This window comes from Callithrix jacchus, chromosome 11, assembly GCF_049354715.1.
Source record: "Callithrix jacchus isolate 240 chromosome 11, calJac240_pri, whole genome shotgun sequence".
Classification (NCBI taxonomy): Eukaryota; Metazoa; Chordata; class Mammalia; order Primates; family Cebidae; genus Callithrix; species Callithrix jacchus.
In genome coordinates this window covers 5,061,790-5,081,987 of record NC_133512.1, presented here as the reverse complement: position 1 = coordinate 5,081,987, position 20,198 = coordinate 5,061,790, and the positions used below count along the sequence as shown (strand labels likewise).

At 41.1% G+C, this 20,198-nt stretch overlaps 1 protein-coding gene across 8 annotated transcripts in view; it reads left to right on the top strand.

Annotated features, from left to right (window-relative positions):
* MATCAP2 (microtubule associated tyrosine carboxypeptidase 2) overlaps nt 1-20,198 on the top strand; it is a 61,841-nt gene that overhangs the window by 29,718 nt on the left and 11,925 nt on the right. The window lies entirely within an intron of this gene.

Here is a 20,198-nt window from a genome sequence, read left to right as displayed (position 1 = left end):
AGCCTACACTATGTTTTTGCTTTCTAATTGATTTCTTTTTTGTTTTTTTCTGAGACAGATTCTTGCTCTGTGCCCAGGTTGGAGTGTAGTGGTGTGATCTTAGCTCACTACAACCTCTGCCTCCCAGTTCAGGCGATTCTCCTGCCTCAGCCTCCCGAGTAGCTGGGACTACAGGCGCCCACCACCATGGCCCTCTAATTTTTGTATTTTTAGTAGAGATAAGGTTTCACAGTTTTGGCCAGGCTGGTCTTGAGCTTCTGGCCTCCAGTGATCTGCCCAGCCTCCCAAAGTGTTGGGATTACAGGAGTGAGCCACCATGCCTGGTTTCTAATTGATTTTTTTTTTAAAGATGGGGTTTCATCGTATCCGTCAGGCTGGTCTTGAACACCTGACCTCAGGTGATCCGCCCACCTCAGCCTCCCAAAGTGCTGGGATTACAGGCGTGAGCCACTGCGCCCTGCTTCTAATTGATTTTTTAATGTCTTAGATGGGGCATGCAATCCTTGGTTCTTCCTATTGTGTTAAATTCCTGGCTTACTTAGGCTCTGTAAGTAGTTTGGGAACCAAAGCTTGATTCTTGTCCATCAACTTGTTAATGCTTCACTAAAATTGTTAATCACCATCAAATAAATATTTAAGCACTCATTTAAAGAGGAAAATAATGGGATTTTTGAAATTATCTTTAAGTTGAGTAAATTATGATGTGAATGATATGAATAATACTTTTAAATTGCTCACTTTAAACCCTTAGCAGTGTTGTGTTTTACAGGCTACAATACATTTAAACGAGAATCTCATTTAAGCATTTGAGAAGAAACTGGCTTATGTTTATCTGCAGGGCACAGTTTTGAGATCATTAAGGCCAACTACATTTGGTCAAATTAACTTTGTTCGGGTTTTTATAATATATTAGCTTCAACTTGGCTTTGTGGGTGACTGAAAATCTGTTTGTAGGATAGGTAAAACTGCATGATTCTTCTTGCATGCCCTATTTTAGCATTTTTGCTGATAATAGTTATTTGGTCTTGTGGCCAGCAGATATTTTGCTGTTTATTGTAGATAACATGGAATTTGGCCAGTCTTTTGAAGCCATTATGTAAAACTTAATTATGTAAAGCCATTATGTAAACATTAAAATAATTTTAATTATGGTATTTACTTTCCTTTTTTAGGGTCTCTTTTCTACTGCTTTTGTATTTTTAATGGGCATTAGCTTTTTTAAAAATGTGCTGAGATTGTGCTAAAAATTGTGATTCAAATTGATAAGTTACTGATATAAAGTGGCATTTTTGGATGGGAGAAGGCAGCATGGACAGAGTGATTACATAATCTACTTGTAGGCTCTGCTACTTCCACATGTATGAAATGGAGTGAAAAAAATACCCACTTTAGGAGATTATTTTGATAATTAAATAGAGAATGCTTAGTGCATATACTGCAGTTACCATTGTGCTTGGCACCTAAAAAAGCACTAATAAAGAGATTGGCTGTTATTTTTATTTCTTTTTGGCAGTCATTCTTACTTGTGATTTTTGTGTGAGTGGAAATTGCACGTCTTTCACAAATATAAATTTTACAATTGCAAAAATCCTATTTGCTTTTTCCCCCTAATGCTGAGAGAGATAGCTGAGATTTATTTACCAGCATTCCTTAATTTGGAGACCTACCCTAGCCCTGCCTGCTGGGAAAGAGACTTCCAACCATTAGATTAAAAAGAATGCTCTCTGATTTCTCTGGAAGGCAATTTGGGAGCCTCAGCAGCCCCACAGATTGAGAACTGGCTTGTGGCTGTGGCTTTGCAATTTTAATTTTGACCCAATTCCAGCTTTAGGAGATTAATCCTACGGTTGAATTGCTTGAGACTTCTGAGTAGCACCAGCAACCTTAGCTGACTGTACTGCAAATGCCACCATTTGGGAGAATATTCGCAAGAAATGCCAAGTCTACTGTTTAATCACTTAAAAGAAGTACATGGTATAAGACCTCTGGGAAAATATACTTAAATTCTTCTTCAGCTACTGAGTGAATAATGACATGATATGATACATCCATCTCCTCCTCAGATAAAGCAGCAGCTTCCAGGCTGGTCTCTAGGATTCAGAAACATGCTGCCCAAAGAGGCCAGGATAGCCAAGTCGCCCATGGTCTCTAGCTTCCACCTTTGAGGCCTTGCTGACCCCCAGCTGACAGTCTCTTGCATTTCACAGTCTGGATCTTGGTAAAGCAGGCCATCTGTATTGTTTTGGAGGATGACTGTGGTCCTCTTAAGTACACAGATTGTCAGAATGATGCTAGACTTTCACGCTCAGATAAGTCTGCCATAGTGGAACCGAGGCAGTGGTCATGCGCTATTCTCCCCATCATTGTCAAGGAGTTCCAGGCCTCAGGTTTTTGGTCTAGGTAGTAGGTCCCGAGGGAGGCACTCAGACCACTGAGGTGATAGAAGGCATACAGCAGGCTGCAGGACTGGAACGTAACTCTAGGTGGAGCCTGCTGAGCCCTGCCTTGCTGCATGCTGGCAGCCTTGGTAGCCTCAGCTTCCTGATTCTTAGGTATGTTTAAACCTGACAGAAACTCAAGATGTCTGTTTTCTGAGGCTTTGGACCTTTGCAGAAAAGAGTACAGTGCTTCATAGGTGCTGAAGAAGGGATCTGGAGTTAGAGCCTGCTGTTTGGGGTCAGATGCGTCCTTACCAGTGGGCCAGAAGTAGATTCTTAGTGGTGTTAGTTCAGATTAAATCTGTATTTTATCTTAAGTTCATGTGAGTTTTGCGTCATACTTCATATTGTATCTTTATTCTAATAAAGAAAAATATAAATTGTAAATTGTCTATCTTCAAATAAAATAGGTATTTTAAGAATAAACAAGGAGGCTGAGTACAGTGGCTCATGCCTGTAATTCCAGCACTTTGGGAGTCCGAGGCGGGCAGATCACTTGAGGTCACAAGTTCAAGACTATCCTGGCCAACATGGTGAAACCCCAACTCCACTGAAGATACAAAAATTAGCCAGATGTTGTGGCGTGTGCCTGTAGTACCAGCTACATGGGAGGCTGAGGCAGGAGAATTGTTTGAACCTGAGAGGTGGAGGTTGCAGTGAGCTGAAATTGCACCACTGCACTCCAGCCTGAGGAAAAAAAATCATAAACAAGTGATTCTGGCAACCTCTCTATTCTCCCCCAAGGTGAAAAACAGAAAGTTAATACTAAAGCTTGGCCAACAAAAAGCAGCTGTTTTCATGAACAGCTTACTTTCAGAAGATTACATGTTAACACTTACTCACCTGTAAAATTAGCCCCATGACCAAAAGACCCGTAGCATCTTTTTTTGAGACAGGGTCTTGCTCTGTTGCCCAGGCTGGAGAGCAGGGGTGTGATCATAGCTCACTGCAGCCTTGAACTCCTGGATGCAAGCGATCCTCCCACTTTAGCCCCTAGCCCTAATAGCTGGGACTTACAGGTGTGTACCAGCACACTAGGCTAATTTTTTAAACTTTTTGGATGGATAAGATTGGGGGGCATCTTAGCTATGCACCTTGGCTGACCTTCTGAGCTCAAGTGATCCTCTGGCTTTGGCCTCCCAAAGTGCTAGGATTACGGGAATGAGCCACTGCGCCCGGCCTGACCTGTAGCATCTTGAGGGGAAAGCATAGACAAGACACCTTATGAGAAGAACAGCAATAAGGAAAAGCCAGAGCACTGTATGTCTCAGAGCAATCAGAGGTTCTGACCAGAACAAAGTCATAATTTTCTAGCTACAAATATACCTTTTTTTTTTTTTTTTTTTTCGAGATGGAGTCTCATTCTGTTTCCCAGGCTGGAGTGGTGATCTCTGCCCACTGCAGCCTCTGCCCCACAGGTTCAACTGATTTTCCTGCCTCAGCTTCCTGAGTAGCTAGTATTATGAGTGCTCGCCAACACACTCAACTAATTTTTGTATTTTTAGTAGAGACGAGGTTTCACCATGTTGGCCGGGCTGGTCTTGAACTCCTGACCTCAAGTGATCTGCCCACCTCGGCCTTCCAAAGTGCTGGGATTATAGGCGTGAGCCACCGCGCCTGGTCCATACTGTCTTTCTAATAATAAAACGTTAAGAGTGATATATCTTGACTTATTTTACAGACATATTCATGACTGAAACAGTATAGTTGCAGTAAGAGTGGAAACAGAATGCTGCATAAAAGTTCATCTTTAAAAAGGTGTTTAATGTCTCCCAGAAAGGGCGTTTTCATCACATCCATGTAATTTAAGAGTTAGGGTATCATTTCATATTATACATCTATTCGAGTGGAAAAACTATTATCCTTGTATTGTTATAGTATCTTAATTTGTTTTCCTTTTTTAAGACAGGTTCTCACTTTGTCACCCAGGCTGGAGTACAGTGGTGCTGGCTGCAGTGATGCTCACTGTAGCCTTTACCTCCTGGGCGCAACAGTCCTCTTACCTCAGCCACCCAAGTAGCTGAAACTACAGGCATGTGCACCGTGCTCGGCTAATTGTTGTATTTTTTGTAGAGAAGGGATTTTTACCATGTTGCCCAGGCTGGTTTCAGACTGCTCATGCAGTCTGCCTGCCTCAGACTCCCAAAATGCTGGAATTACAGGCGTGAGCCACCATACCTGGCTCTAAATTTTTTTTTTTGCTACTTTAATTTAGTGGAAGTTAATTGTTTTGTGCTGTCAAGAGTAACTTAGTAGAGTTTTTGGAAACCTCAGAGGTATTTAAAATAGAGGTTTCATTCTTATTTGTCAGTCGTTCCGCCAAAATAGAGAAAAGGAAAGAGCTGTGATTCTGACAGCCCCTTTTTTCCCACACCAAAGCAACATAGCACAAAACACTCTATGGTGTGGCAGTGCATTTGCATTTATAGAGTTCATATTTTATTGATTGGTTGATTGTTGCGACAGAGTCTTGCTCTGTCACCCAGGCTAGAGTGCAGTGATGCAATCTCAGCTCACTGCAATCTCTGCCTCCAAGGTTCAACTGATTCTCCTTCCTCTGCCTCCCAGGTACCTGGGATTACAGGCACAAGCCACCACGCCGTGCTAATTTTTGTACTTTGAGTAGAGATAGGGTTTCACCATATTTGCCAGGCTGGTCTGGAACTCCTGGCCTCAGATGTTCCGCCTGCCTCAGCCTCCCAAATGCTGGGATTATAGGTGTGAGCTACCACATCCAGCCAGAGTTCAGATTTTAAAAGAAGTACCTACATGGACCAACTTCATGATGTTAGGAAATGAATTCTGATCTTCATCTTCCTGGTTAGCAAACTATATAGTCGTGTTATATGGGTTCACAAGCTCAGATGCCTGTAGGATCTGTGCAGAAATCTTACACGATTACAGGAAGCTGGCTGCGTACAGTAGCAAACTGGAAACCAGAGAGCAGTTATTTTGTTTGAGTCACAGTTTGGAACCAGCATCTTTGAGGTTTTCAAGGGAAGGCAGAAACCTGATTTTTATACAAAGTCTTCCAGTTTGTAAACATTGATACCCAATTCAGTTAAACACAGGCTGAGGCCGGCCATGGTAGCTCATGCCTATAATCTCAGCACTTCTGGAGGCCGAGGTTGGGGATTGCTTGAGGCTAGGAGTTTGAGGTCAGCCTGGCCAGCACTCAGTGAAACCCTGTCTCTACTAAAAATACAAAAATTAGCTGGGCATAGTGGCACCTGCCTGTAATCCCAGCTACTTGGGAGGCTGAGACAGGAGAGTTACGAGAATTGCCTGAACCTGGGAAGGCTGCAGTGAGCAGAGATCATGTCACTGCACTCCAGCCTGGGCGACAGAGTGAGAATCTGTCTCAAGTCACTGCACTCCAGCCTGGGCGACAGAGTGAGAATCTGTCTCAAAAGAAAAGAAAAGAAACACAGGCCAATGAAGACCTCTATGTGGGCTACATTCTTCTTTTGGAATGCTATTTTGCTACCTGTGATTCACCAGCTGTTTAACATAGGCTTCATTTTCTTAGAACCAGTGATTAGCATGGCAAAGACTTACATGTAGTCCTCTGAAAACAGTCTTTTGATTTCAGCATTTATAGTGAGAATGGAATAGGCAATTCACTGTTACCTTAAAGCACATATATAATGGGTACATATTTAATATTACATTATTGTGCTTTAAAACAAGACAAATGTTCATTTTTCTTTTTTGATAGAAAAAAATTAATTGGAAATAAATTGCCTTCACTAATAGGATGTCTTGATGTAAAATCTCTTTAAAGCTAATTGTGATCGTACTAGCATTGAAATACTATTTTATCTTTGTAGACCTCAAGTTGTCAAAACAGCGAAGGGAGGAAAAAGTTAGCCTTCTTTATACTTTTTCCTGGATGACATGATATTCTGTTTAGCAAACCCCAGACCTTTCACAGATACACTGAAGTTGTAAGGTTTTTAAAACTTTGAGTTTAGTGTGCTCCATAGTAGCCTTGTGTATTAGATTGGAGCACTGGGGTTATTTCTTAACCTAAATAGCAAGAAAGATTTTCTTACAGACCAGAGATGGAAACTTCCCAACCAGATTGTATGTCCTTGGAAGAAGGTATGACCTTGATGACTCATTGAAAAGCTTTGTTGATTTGCCTTTGAAAACTTAATTAACATGTGCATTCTCAGGTTCTTACCCCAACGGAGTCTTTTCAACGAAACAGGTTGAATATCTGCTTTTTCCCTTGTAGGTGGTGAAAGAGTAGTCTGCAGTATTAAGCCATTTATAAATATCTTATTCTGGTAGCAGTTACCCTCTTGTTTTCCCACTCATCCTTTTATACATCCAGAATACCCCAGCCCTGATAACACAGAAATTCAACAGAGAACAGAGGGGTGTGAGGTGTGGGGTGGATGTGTGGAGGCAGGGAGGGTCAGATAAGTTGCAGGTGACAATTTAATTCTTTGCCTGGCTGTGTCACTCATTGAAGGCAGAGTCAGTGTCTGAGATCTATTTATTTTCTAGGTTCTGCATAGGTAGAATACAGTATTTTGAAATATTTTGGTTTGTCGATGTTTATTATAATCTAGTCCTAGTCTGCTCAGTTCACGTTACAGAAAATGGATTGTTGGCAAAAGTCCTTTTGCTCCCTTTGTATCTCCCCTGCTCTCCACACTGCTGTCAGTGTCTTTCTAAGATGTAAATTTGACCTCTTCAGAAAAACTTCAGGGCTTCTCATAATTTAGGATCAAGTTCAAAATATTTGCCATGGCCTGCAAGGCCTTATACCAAGTCACATGTATACTCCTGCAGCATCTCATGTAAATACGTGTCACAGCATTTATCCACTGTTACCATCCTTCAGATTCCTGTTTGTCTTTACCCATACACGGCCTCCTTGATAAAAGTGTGATTTTCTTATTTCAGCTCTTCCCAGAATTGAGTGCAGCTCTTGGTACTGAATAAACGAGTTTCCGAATGCCTCGCCATCCCAGGAATCTGCAGTCTTGTCAAACCAAGTTCTATTTCACTTTCTTTAGTTTCTATATGCTTATAACAATATTGGTCCGTTTCGTATAGAATGTCCCCTATTTCCTCTAATCCCCTGCTTCTATTTCCCTTTGTTCAGTAATCTCATCATTATTTATAATTCCTTCAGAGTATTACTACACTGGATCTGTTTATATGTCGTCTCTGCCAGTCTAATGGTAAAACAGGGACTTAGATTCTAAAATATAAAGCTGCATAAAAGTGACAGTGATTGGCACATAGAAGGTAGGGCATAGCTAGATAAATGAATGGTCCTTTTTGCTGGTATGTTAAGTTAGTGAAATACTTTATAAACAGTGGATCCAAATTTGTGACCCAGGGGTCACGTTCAGCCTGCATGTATGTTCCGTGTGGCCAGCACAGTCTTTTATAAAAAGTTGGAAGGTAAATATGCTCTTCTTTGGCCTCTTCCAGACGTCTTCTAATCAGTAGCTTTAAACAGTGGTTACTCCTTGCAGCTGAAGGGATTTTAGGGTGTGACTACTACTGTCCCATTAGTTTGTGGCTACAGTACCTTCAGTGGAGGCCCAATGATCTGACTGAGTAATCACTAATCTTTATATACCTAATTGGCTACCAGAAGGCAATAACCAGCATTGAAAAATTCGTTTAGTATCTTGCTTTTCATTCTGTGAAGCTCAAAGAGCCAGAATATGTCTATGAGTGTATATGTATCCCATGCTTTTCCGAAGTAACCGTTTCGGACCGTTCTGAGGAACGCCACCTAAGCAGAGGGAGCCATACATGTCGGAAGACACAGAACGTTATATTCCTCTCCCACGTTCACCACACACAGTGTCATAACAGAAGCTAGGACAGTCTTCTGTTTAATGTTTTCCAAACTAATTTGGCACTGAAACCTTTAAAAAAACCGTATCTTACTGACCACTTTCCCTCAAGAAAGTTTGGGAAACACTGGCTTAAAGAAAAGGACTGTCCGAGATCCCGGGGATTATTCTCTATTTTGGGGGAAAAGCTTTAGATTCTAGAATTTTTTGAAAAGGAGAGGAATGAAGGGAGAGTTTGAATTGTATATTAATTAGTAAGGCAGGAGAAACATAACCTTGAGTAAAAAGTTGGAGGGCAAACCAATTACCTTAAATTCTGAAATTCAAGCCCAGTGATTTTCTGTTAAAACTGAAGTACTTCCTGCAGTCATACGGGAGAGAAGCACATTCACAGTCCCTCCATGCTCTCATTTTGTCTTCACAACTCTGTGAGGTAAATAGGGCAGCGATTTTAATCTCCCCTTTGCCAGTGAAGAACCTAAACCTGAGAAAGGTACAATGACAAACTTAAGAGCACACAGCCAGGAAATGGTGGGGCCCTATGTAAAACCAGGTCTACTGACTTCTAGTCTTTCCACAGCTCCATTCCACCCCTATCATATTGGTGTCCCCATCGTATATGGTTTTCACTGAGTGAAAACTGCCGTTTAGCACATGATTGATGGTCAGGTGTCCAGATTGCAAAACAGTGAACAAAATCAGCAAGTAAACCAGAAGTGTATCATTCCACAGAATATTGAGATGGTTCAGAAACTTTATTACCTAAGACAGTGTTGAGAGTTTTTGTAGAGAATTTCTCTGGATTAGTGATTTTAATGTTAAATTATATTATTTGATTGCTCTTCCCTTTAAAAAAATAGCTTTATTAAGATACAATTCAAATGTCATACAGTTTACCCATTTAAAGTATGCAGTTCTCCTGCAATGTAAAACTAAACTAAAAAAAGTTATAAAAAATAAAAATAGGCTGGGCGCAGTGGCTCATGCCTGTAATCTCAGCACTTTGGCAGATCAGGTCAGGAATTCGAGACCAGCCTGACCAACAAACATGGTAAAACCCCGTCTCTACTAAAAATACAAAAATTAGCTGGGCATGGTGGTGGGTGCCTGTAATTCCAGCTACTCTGGAGGCTAAGGCAGGGAGAATCGCTAGAACCCAGGAGGTGGAGGTTGCAGTGAGCCGAGATTGCGCCATTGCACTCCAGCCTGAGCAGAGTACAGTTCACTGGTTTGAATATATTTAGAGTTGCGCAGCTATGAGCACTCATTCTAGAACATTGCATCACCTCAGAAGTAAACACTGTACCTGTTAACAGTCATTCCCCGTTGGTAACCAACCCTGCAGCCCTAGGCAACCACCAGTCTACTTTTGGACTTTGTGGATTTGCCTGTTCTGGACATTTGATACCAATGGAATCACACAACCCCTGTGGCCCTTTGTGACTGGCTTCTTTCAAAAGTTTATCTGTGCTGTGTTCTAGCATGCATCAGCACTTTTTAATGCTGAATAATATTCCGTATATGGATATACTACGTTCTATTTTTTTATCATTTGATAGGCATTTGGGTTGTTTCTGCTTTTTGGCTATTATTAATAATACTGTATGAACATTCGTATGCACATTTTTTGTGGACATATGTTTCCAGTTATCTTGGATGCACATCTAGTAGTGGAGTTGTGAGTACATGTAATTACTTTATGTTTAACATTTTGAGGAACTTCCAGACTGGTTTTCAAAGTGGTTATACCATTTGACTTTCCTGCCAGCAGCCCGTGTGAGTGTTCCACCTTCTCCACTTTTCATCAACTCTTTTTTCCTGTAGACATCCCAGTGGGAGTGAAGTAGTACCTCATTGTGCTTTTGATTTACAATTCTCTGATGGTTCATAATGGCCATTTGGGTATCTTCTTTGGAGAATTGCCTATTTCAGATCCTTTTAATTATTAGTTTTTATTATTGAGTTGCAGAAGTTATTTACATATTTTAGATATCAAATATGAAATGTTTTCATACTGTTCCAAACGTTTTCCCATTCCTCGGATCACTTTTATTTTTATGACAGCATTCTTTGAAGCACAGTTTTGATGAAGTCCAGCTTATCCGTTTGTTGTTTGTGCTTTTGGTATCATATCTAATAGCTTATTGCCTACTCCAGGGTCATGAAGATTTATGCCTGTGCTGCTTCTAAGAGTTTTTAGTGTTTTAGCTCTTACATTAAGGTCTTGGATCCATTTTGAGTTAATTATTTTTTTCAAAATTTTTTTTTTTTTTTTTAATAGAGATGGGGTTTCTCCATGTTGGTGAGGCTAGTCTCAAATTCCCAACCTCCGATGATCTGCCCGCCTCCACCTCCCAGAGTCCTGGGGTTACAGACGTGAGCCACCTCGCCTGGCCAAAGTTAATTTTTATTTATGATATGGGATAGGGGTCCAATCCATTATTTTAAATGTGGATATCCAGTTGTCCCCGCCCCATTTGTTGAAAAGAATTTGATTATGTACTGTTGTCATTTTAATCGAGGAGAGGAAAAGTGCTTCAGGATCCTGAGATGACAGAGCTGTAACAGGAATAATGGTGCTGTTCTATATTGTGTGGCATCGTAAGCGGCATTCAGATCAGGAGAGAGATAGGACCATTTCCTCCACGTGGAACAATTACGTATTTTGCATTTATTTCCTCTTTGCTCCAGGTCTCAGGTCTCTGAAAATCCATTTGTTTCTATGCCTATAAGATATGCAAAGCTATATTTCAAATGCTCTGCTTCAGCAATCTATCTGCTTCTGTGAAGAAAAATGTAAAAAATGTTTTAAAATATATTCTCTTATTCTGTAAAGAGGGAAGGATTTATTCTATAAAGAAGGAAGGATTAAGAAATGATTGATTTGTGAATAGAGATAATAATTTAGTAAAAATAGGAGGCTTTTTGTTCAGTGTTTTTAAAAAGGCAAAAATGTATTTGGTCGCTTGTTTGAAATCATTTTTACCCAGAAGTGTTATCCTACCTGGCAGTGTGTCTTGTGGAACTGAAGAGTGGACTCCATCACACCGTTTTCTAGCATGGTAATGGAGGAATGGGCCAGGTACATCCTAGATGTACACAGAGGAAAGGTCAAAGGTCAGATTCATGCGGACTAGGAGACTGAGACCTGGACAGTAGGGGTAGGTGTGTGTACATGAGTATGTTCTGGGGCTAGGAATTTTAAAACTGATTTATGGAAATTTGTAATGTTACATGGCTTTCTACTTATTTTGCTATTCTTAAAGTTGGAAGGAAGCAAATAATATATTTGATATCTTTGGGCAAATCTGGGCTAGGTTTTTAGGGGAGCGACTGTCTGTTGCATGAGTTAACCTCAAGAATGCAAGATACACCAGCTGTTTTCCTGCCAACAACTGGCCCTACCTAAAAATCTAACATAGAAAATATCAGTCGAATTTTTAAGATTTAAAAACAATTTCATGTGTTTCTTGGTTAAATGCAAATACTCCAGAGAAGGGATATCAACGCCTGCCTGACAAGTGGGACAAGGTGATTAGTGAATAGAAAGGCCGGGAGATTCCCAAGTAGAAGACACTTAACCATTTGTTTCTTCAGTTAGGAAAGTAGCCGATATTCATTATAAAAGCTTAGAAAAGTGTGGAGAATAAGAATCCCGTAATTGTACCACCCACAGGTAACCACTATTGACCTCTTAGAGCATTTTTCTTCTCCCATGCCTAAGGTTCGTAGTTGTGGTCAGTGCACTTTCACTTACTTGTCATAAACATGTTCTCCTGTCATTAAAAACCGTCAGCATCACTTTCAGTGCCTGTGTACATTTCAGGTAACAGCTGTATAACAATTAACTTGAATATTTAGGTTGTTCCTTACTGGCTTTTTTATTTCTAAGAAACAGTTTTGCCAGTCATTTACTCTGGGGAGCTTTTTGCCTAGTGCCTGTGGGAACGAGGCTATTAGTGAGCTGCTCAGAGGAGATGTTTCTTTTTCAGCGCAGGTTGTTCTAGGCACGCTGCTGGTCTCAGAGTGCTTCTCCTCTTATTAACTTAGCTAGAAATCATGGCGTTTATAAAGAAAATGGTTTTATTTATTTACAGACAGTAACGTTTACTCATTTTAGGTATATATTGCAGTCACTCTCCTTCCCTGAACCTTGTCCCCAGGCAACCACTGACCTGAAGTGGCCATTCGGGTCTTTTTATCACTTTACTCAGGTCTTTTTATTGCTAAGAAAAGTTGCCTTAATTTTGAATATTTCTCTGAACCATTTGTTTTAGTTTTCTTTTACTCATTTTTATAATTAACAGACTTAATATTAGCCATCTGCATTTCACGTCTCAACTTCCCTGGTTTTGACCTTTCTTCTCTTTTCCTAAGATAATTTTTTAAATACTTCTTTAAACATGTTATTTTTCCTCTCTCTCTCTCTTTCTTTTTTGTAGAGACAGGGTCTCATTATATTGACCAGGCTGGTCTTGAACTTGAACTCCTGGCCTCATGTGGTCCTCCTACCTTGGCCTCCCAAAGTGCTGGGAGGCTTGAGTTATCACACCTGGCCTCTAAGAAAATGTTTGAAGATTATTGTTGGTTTTATTAATTTTTGAGATGGAGCTTGCACTTCCTAAAATTGTATTGGCTTCCTATAGAATGTATTAGGTTGAACCATTTTAAACTGTTCCTATTTAATTATTTTGACCTACAAAGATGGCAGTGTCATCTGGTTTACCCTAATATTCTTTCAGAGGTATGTTCTTCATTTGAGTTTTCAGGGTAATGCTTCCTGTTCCCTTGGAATATCACATTTCTTCACGGAGCTCATGTGTCTTTGTAAAAATTACTCATCTGTGGCCAGGTGCAGTGGTTCATGCCTGTAATCCTAGCACTTTGGGGAACCAAGGCAGGGCAGATTGCCTGAGCTCAGGAGTTTGAGACCAGCCTGGGCAACAGGGTGAAACCCCATCTCTACTAAAATACAAAAAAATTAGCCAGGTGTGGTGTCATGCACCTGTAGTCTCAGCTGCTCGGGAGGCTGAGGCAGGAGAATCGCTTGAACCTGGGAGGCGGAAGTTGCAGTGAGCCAAGATTACACCACTGCACTCCAGCCTGGGTGAGGGCGACAGAGTGAAACTCCATCTCCAAAAATTTAAAAAAAATTATCCATGATTAAGAAGCACCAGATTCAGGCTTGAGTTTGCTGTAAAGACAAGTATAAAAAATCATTTCTCTATTGGAGTGTTCAGGGTCTGACTTCTGAGAGTTGATTTCTCAAGGCTCCTCGTCCAGGTTCCTGAGCTTAGGGACTGCCTAAGCTTTCATGTAGTGGTGTTCTGCACTATTTTAGTATAACTACAAGAGTGAGGGTGAAAGACAGTTAAGAGTAGCCTGACCAACATGGTGAAACTCTGTCTCTACTTAAAAATACAAAAATTGGCTGGGCGCGGTGGCTCACACCTGTAATCCCAGCACTTTGGGAGGCCGAGGCGGGTGGATCACGAGGTCAAGAGATCGAGACCATCCTGGTCACCATGGTGAAACCCCGTCTCTACTAAAAATACAAAAAATTAGCTGGGCATGGTGGCGCGTGCCTGTAGTCCCAGCTAATCAGGAGGATGAGGCAGGAGAATTGCCTGAACCCAGGAGGCGGAGGTTGCAGTGAGCTGAGATCACGCCATTGCACTCCAGCCTGTAACAAGAGAGAAACTACATCTCATAAAAAAAAAAAAAATACAAAAATTAGCTGGACATGGTGGCAGGTGCCTGTAATCCCAGCTACTTGGGAGGCTGAGGCAGGAAAATCACTTAAACTGGGTAGGCGGAGGTTGCAGTGAGCCAAGATCAAGCCATTGCACTCCAGCCTGGGTGACAGAGTGAGACTTCATCTCCAAAAAATACCAAAAAGACCTATGTAGTGTTTTACAAACTATACTCCACCAAAACATTGTGTGTTTTAGTGCTTCCACAAATATTGAAATATTTTCTAACAGACAATAAAAGTTTAAGATGGAGTTCTGTGAGATTTTGTCTGAAAAAATGTTCTGCTAAAAACAAAAGTTGAAAACTAGTGTTTTAAGAAATCTAAGGTAAATTCTAGACCATTTTCCAGAAAATGTATGTCTTAGTCCAAAAAATGCATTTTGGTTACTGTAACAAAATACCATAAACTGGGTAGCTTATGAAAGACAGAAATTTATTTATCATGGTTCTGGGGCCTGGGAAGTCCACGATCAAGGTACCATCAGATCTGGTGTCTGATGAGAATCCTCTTTTAGTTGATGGAAGGCACCTTAGAAGGCTCTGTGTCCTCATATGGTGGAAGTGGCTAGCTAGCTCTCTGGGGCTGCTTTTATTTAGAGGCAGAGACTCACTATGTTGCTTAGGTCTGATCTTGAACTCCTGGCTTCACGTGATCATCCCACTTTGGCCTCTCACGGTGCTGGAATTACAGGCATGAGCCACCATGCCCAGCGTGGGGCCTCTTTTATAAGGGCACTAATCACAATCATGAAGGTTCTACCCTCATGACTTACTGGCTTCCCAAATGCCCTACCTCCTCATACCCTCACCTTGGGGGTTAGGATTTCAACCCCCTATAAGCATGTGGGTAGGGGCATATAGTTATATACTATATTGGGACATGTAGTTTTCTGATTAACATAAGCGATGATATAATGGAGAAGAGAAAGGTTTGACATGAAATTTATTGCCCCCAAAAGTATACCCATGTGGAGGTGTGTGAATGCCTGATTCTTCAAGTGGTGTAAACATCGATTCTCTGAACTCTAGGGGGAGTGGATGAACCATCATCTTTTTCTCCCTTTTAAAATAAAATAACTTGTAACTTATGATCATAGCACAAATATATTATATATTGTGAGGAATTTTTAAACTTCTGAAAAATATGAATAATAGATATCAGTGTAACCCATCAGTCATCTGATTCCCAGACGTGAGCTTCAGCCTTTCAGTATATTCCTCCAAGCTTCCCTGTGCATTTTAAAGCTACTTTTTCCTTTTTCCAAAATTGGGATTATACTCAAAATGCCTGTGGCCTGCGGTTAAGAAGTTGTATAAGGAAGCAGAAGTCATTGTAACACAAAAAGATTCACTGACGACGTGATTGACTCATTGCCATTCAAAGTCCTTTCTTTCTTCAAGCTTGAACTTATTTCCACCAATTCGGCTACTGTCACTGTCTCTGTGCTGTGGGATATTATAATGCAGATAGGGTGGGAAGTTACTTAAGATCAGTGAAGGACGCTGTAGATCTCTGTGATCACTGCCAAGTCTGTCTCTGGTGGACCAGTTGAAAAACTGATGAATAAAAGAATCAATAAAGATAATGAAAGGCTAGGCATTCAGAGAAGATTGATTGAAGATAATGTAATATTTAAGGCTGAATATTAAGATTGCCTTTTAGGAACATTGACGTAGCTCCCATTGAGTGTTAACACCATGATGGTGCCATGTGAGTCAGGATGAAACAAAGGACGTGATGTGCTTTTATGTATCATTGTGATAGAAGAATTGCCTTCCCTCTCAGCAAACACGCACAAACCCACGGCTTTTATTCATCCTTGATTTGGTCATTCTGTGATCTGGATAACAGGGAATACCTGCACTTAAGTTTGGCATCATTCTCTAGACTTTTATATCTGCTACAAAAATAACCAGTAACCACATTTTCCTACCAAGTAAGCATATGCCTTAGAAAGGCTATTATAATTTTATCCAAAATTAAGTACATGCTTTAAAAGACCTATAAGCAGGCTGGGCGTGGTGGCTCATGCCTGTAATCCCAGCACTTTGGCAGGCTGAGGTGGGCGGATCACCAGATGTCAGGAGTTTGAGACTAGCCTGGCCAACATGGTGAAACTCTGTCCCTACTAAAAAATACAAAAATTAGCCAGGCATGGTGGGATGTGCCTGTAATCCCAGCTACTTGGGAGGCTGAGGCAGGAGAATCGCTTGAACCTGGGAGGCGGAGGCTGCAGTGAGCCGAGATCATGCCATTGCACTCCAGCCTGGGCAACAGAGCAAGACACTGTCTCAAAACAAAACAAACAAGAAAAAGAAAAAGAACTATAAGTTGAAATTATAATAGTTTTTTAGAAATAAATAATTTTTAACCATTTTAAAATCTTAACAGTTCATAGCTGGGCATGGCAGCGCATGCCTGTAATCCCAGCTACTCGGGAGGCTGAGGCAGGAGAATCACTTGAACCCAGGAGGCAGAGGCTGAGGTGGGCCAAGACTGCACCACTTTGCTGCAGCCTGGGCGGCAGAGCGTGACTCTGTCTCAAAAAAAAAAGTCTTAACAGTTCAATATATTAATATAAGGTACCACTTCTGCAGTTCTTCAGGCCACATTTTTCACATTCTTCTCACTCTTTGATATATGGATAGCTGGTGACCATTAGGTTGGTACATGCAAAGTATCTTTGCTAATCTGCTAAAATGAGTTTTTAATTATATGCTAATCTGTGCTTTTAATTATCCTAGTTGTCATATGAATTAATCAGCTTCGGGAGTACTTGTTGTATATGCCATTCTCTGAAATCCCTCTCACATTTTGCATGCGCTTGAACTACCCGGGGATCCTCTTGAAATGCAGATTCTGAATCAAAAGTCATGAAGGTGGCTCTGCATGTGGCACCAGATCCCATGCCATGCCAGTGCCGCTGGCCTTCAGACAACACTTTGAACAGCAAGGCGTTCAGTAACAGTTTTGGGACCAGAAGCTATTGAAGCCGTTTCTTATGATGTCTTAATATACATGCCTAGTTTATTAGTAATGCATGTATTTTAATTAGTGATATGTATGTTGAATTATGACTTGAAGTATGTAATTTTTAAAATAACTTTTGTGTCAGGCAATGATCTACAGTGGTGGTATTTGTAGAGAATGGTGCTGATAAACTGTAAAAATACTTTACAAAAAGGTTTATTCTAAGACGAATATGAAGGACCGTGGCCTGAGGCATAGTCTCAGAGGTCCTGAGAACATGTGTCCAAGGTGGTTGGGTTACAGCTTGGTTTTATACATTTTAGGGAAACATCTTATGTCTCAATCAATACATGTGAGGAATGCGTTGGTTTGGTCTAGAAAGATAGGACAACTCAAAGAGAGGGGCCTTACAGGTTATAGGTGGATTCAAAGAGTCTCTGATTGGCAGTTGATTGAAAGAATTATCTGAGGCTGGGTACGGTGGCTCAAGTCTGTAATCCCAGCACTTTGGGAGGCCGAGGCGGGTGGATCACGAGGTCAAGAGATCAAGACCATCCTGGTCAACATGGTGAAACCCCATCTCTACTAAAAATACAAAAAATTAGCTGGGCATGGTGGCGCGTGCCTGTAATCCCAGCTACTCAGGAGGCTGAGGCAGGAGAATTGCCTGAACCCAGGAGGCGGAGGTTGCGGTGAGCCGAGATCGCGCCATTGCACTCCAGCCTGGGTAACAAGAGCGAAATTCTGTCTCAAAAAAAAAAAAAGAATTATCTGAAAACCTGGAATCAATACAAAGGAGTGTTTGGTTTAAGTTAAGAGAGTCTAGAGACCAAGGTTCTTATTATGTAGATGAAGTCTCATAGGTGGCCACCTTTAGAGATAATAGATGGCAAATGTTTCTTATTTAAACCTTTAAAAGGTATAATCCTAGCATTCTGGAGGCCGAGATGGGAGGATCACTTGACCTTGAGTTCAAGACCAGCTTGGCCAACATAGTGAGACCTTGTCTCTATTTTTTTTTTATTAAAAATAAAAATAAAAGGTGCTAGAGTCACATGGTGACTCTTACCTGTAATCTCGGCACTTTGTGAGGTGGAGGTGGGAGGATCATTTGAGGCCAGGAATTGACTAGCCTGGGTAACACAGCAGGACTCGGTCTCTACAAAAATATTTAAAAATTAGCCAGCATGGTGGTGTATGTCTGTTGTCCCAGCTACTCAGGAGTCTGAGATGGGAGGATTACTTGAGGCCAGGAGGTTGAGGCTGCAGTGAGCCATGATTGCACCACTGTGCTCCGGCCTCAGCGACAGAGCAAGACACTGTGTCCAAACAAACAAACAAAAATAAAAAAAATAAATACATTAGAAAGAAGCTAGACTCTCAGTTAATCTCTTCAGGACTGGGGGGCCCAGAAAGAGAAAGATCTACTGATGCTGTAGAGACTCTTTACAGGTGCAGAATGTACCCCACAAAAGACAGCTCTGCAGGGCCATTTCAAACTCTGGCAAAGAAACGTTCTGAGGTAAAATATTTTTATTTCCTTCTTTATCAGTCACGTGGTGTTATGCGAGAGTCAGGTTGGAGAGTAAGCCACACTATGCATGGTTAAATAAGACCCATCCCATGAGATTTCATGGTTTAAAGAGCAGGACTCCCCAGGCCCTGTAGGTGGGAATCTGGGCAAGAGGACAACAAAGGTCAGAGTTTAGTCCTCAGTGAGAACGTACCAGTGATGATACACTAGTTAATACGTACTGACTACTTATTATGCCCCAGACACCGTGCTTTACAAAGGTTGACTAAATGTTCTCCATAAAACCATGAAGTAGATCTTATTATTGTTTTTTGTTGTTGTTGTTGTTTTTTGAGACGAAGTTTCGCTCTTGTCACCCAGGCTGGAGTGCAATGGCGGGATCTCAGCTCACCACAACCTCCGCCTCCTGGGTTCAGGCAATTCTCCTGCCTCAGCCTCCCGAGTAGCTGGGATTACAGGCACGCGCCACCATGCCCAGCTAATTTTTTGTATTTGTAGTAGAGACGGGGTTTCACCATGGTGACCAGGATGGTCTCGATCTCTTGACCTCACGATCCACCCGCCTCGGCCTCCCAAAGTGCTGGGATTACAGGCGTGAGCCACCGCGCCCGGCTATTATTGTTATCCTCATTTACAAATGAGGAGGCCGAGGCTGGTAAGAAGGTAGTGAGTTACTACGGTTGATCGTTCACATCAGTACAGATTGAACTCCTTGCTCACTCTCTTCCCCCTTCTCACTGCTGCACTGCACTTGTCTATAATAACAGTAATAAGAAGAAACAAGTTTAGTGACTTGCTCATGATAGCACAGCTAGGCGACAGAGCCATGGCATCAACTCCAGAGCTTGTACCGTAATCTCTTTACTAGTCTGACAGTTCAGAAACTACAGACTTTATGTGACATGTATATGAACTCTCTAGGTTGTTAATTCATGTAAGATAGAGTTGAACTTTCTAGCTTTTCTTTCCCAAAAGACCTTTGAAAAGCAATTTTCTTTTTCCTTAGGTTTTCCTTTCTATGGCATTCCCATAGATACGGATAATTTGTGATTCCTTACCAGTTTTTTTTTTTTAAGTCTTCCATGTTGCATATGTGTGTTAATTTGTGCATATGTGAAAAAGTATCTCAACTTTCTTATTCCTTTGCTGCAAAAATTTATGAAGAATGAAAAGTATATAGTATCCTGCCCTGAATGAAAGATAAAAGTATTCTTATTAATGTTGAAAATTTGTTTTCTGCCAGAGAGTAGCCCAGGAAAATAAAATAGATGGATTGTTGCAGAAGACTGATTGATTCTTCTTTTTTTTTTTTTGAGACCGAGTTTCACTCTTGTTGCCCAGCCTGGAGTGCAATGGTGTGATCTTGGCTCACTGAAACCTCTGCCTTCTGGGTTCAAGGATTCTTCTGCCTCAGCCTCCCAAGCAGCTGGGGCTACAAGCATACCCCACCATGCCTGGCTTTTTAAATTTTATTTATTTTTTATTTTTAGTAGAGATGGGGTTTCATCGTGTGGACCAGGCTGTTCTCAAACTCCTGGCCTCAAGTGATCCACCCACCTCAGCCTCCCAAAGTGCTGGGATCACAGGCATGAGCCACTGCGCCTGGCCGATTCTTTAAAAAAATTTTTTTTAATTTTTATTTTAATAGTTTTTGGGATCATATTGATTGATTC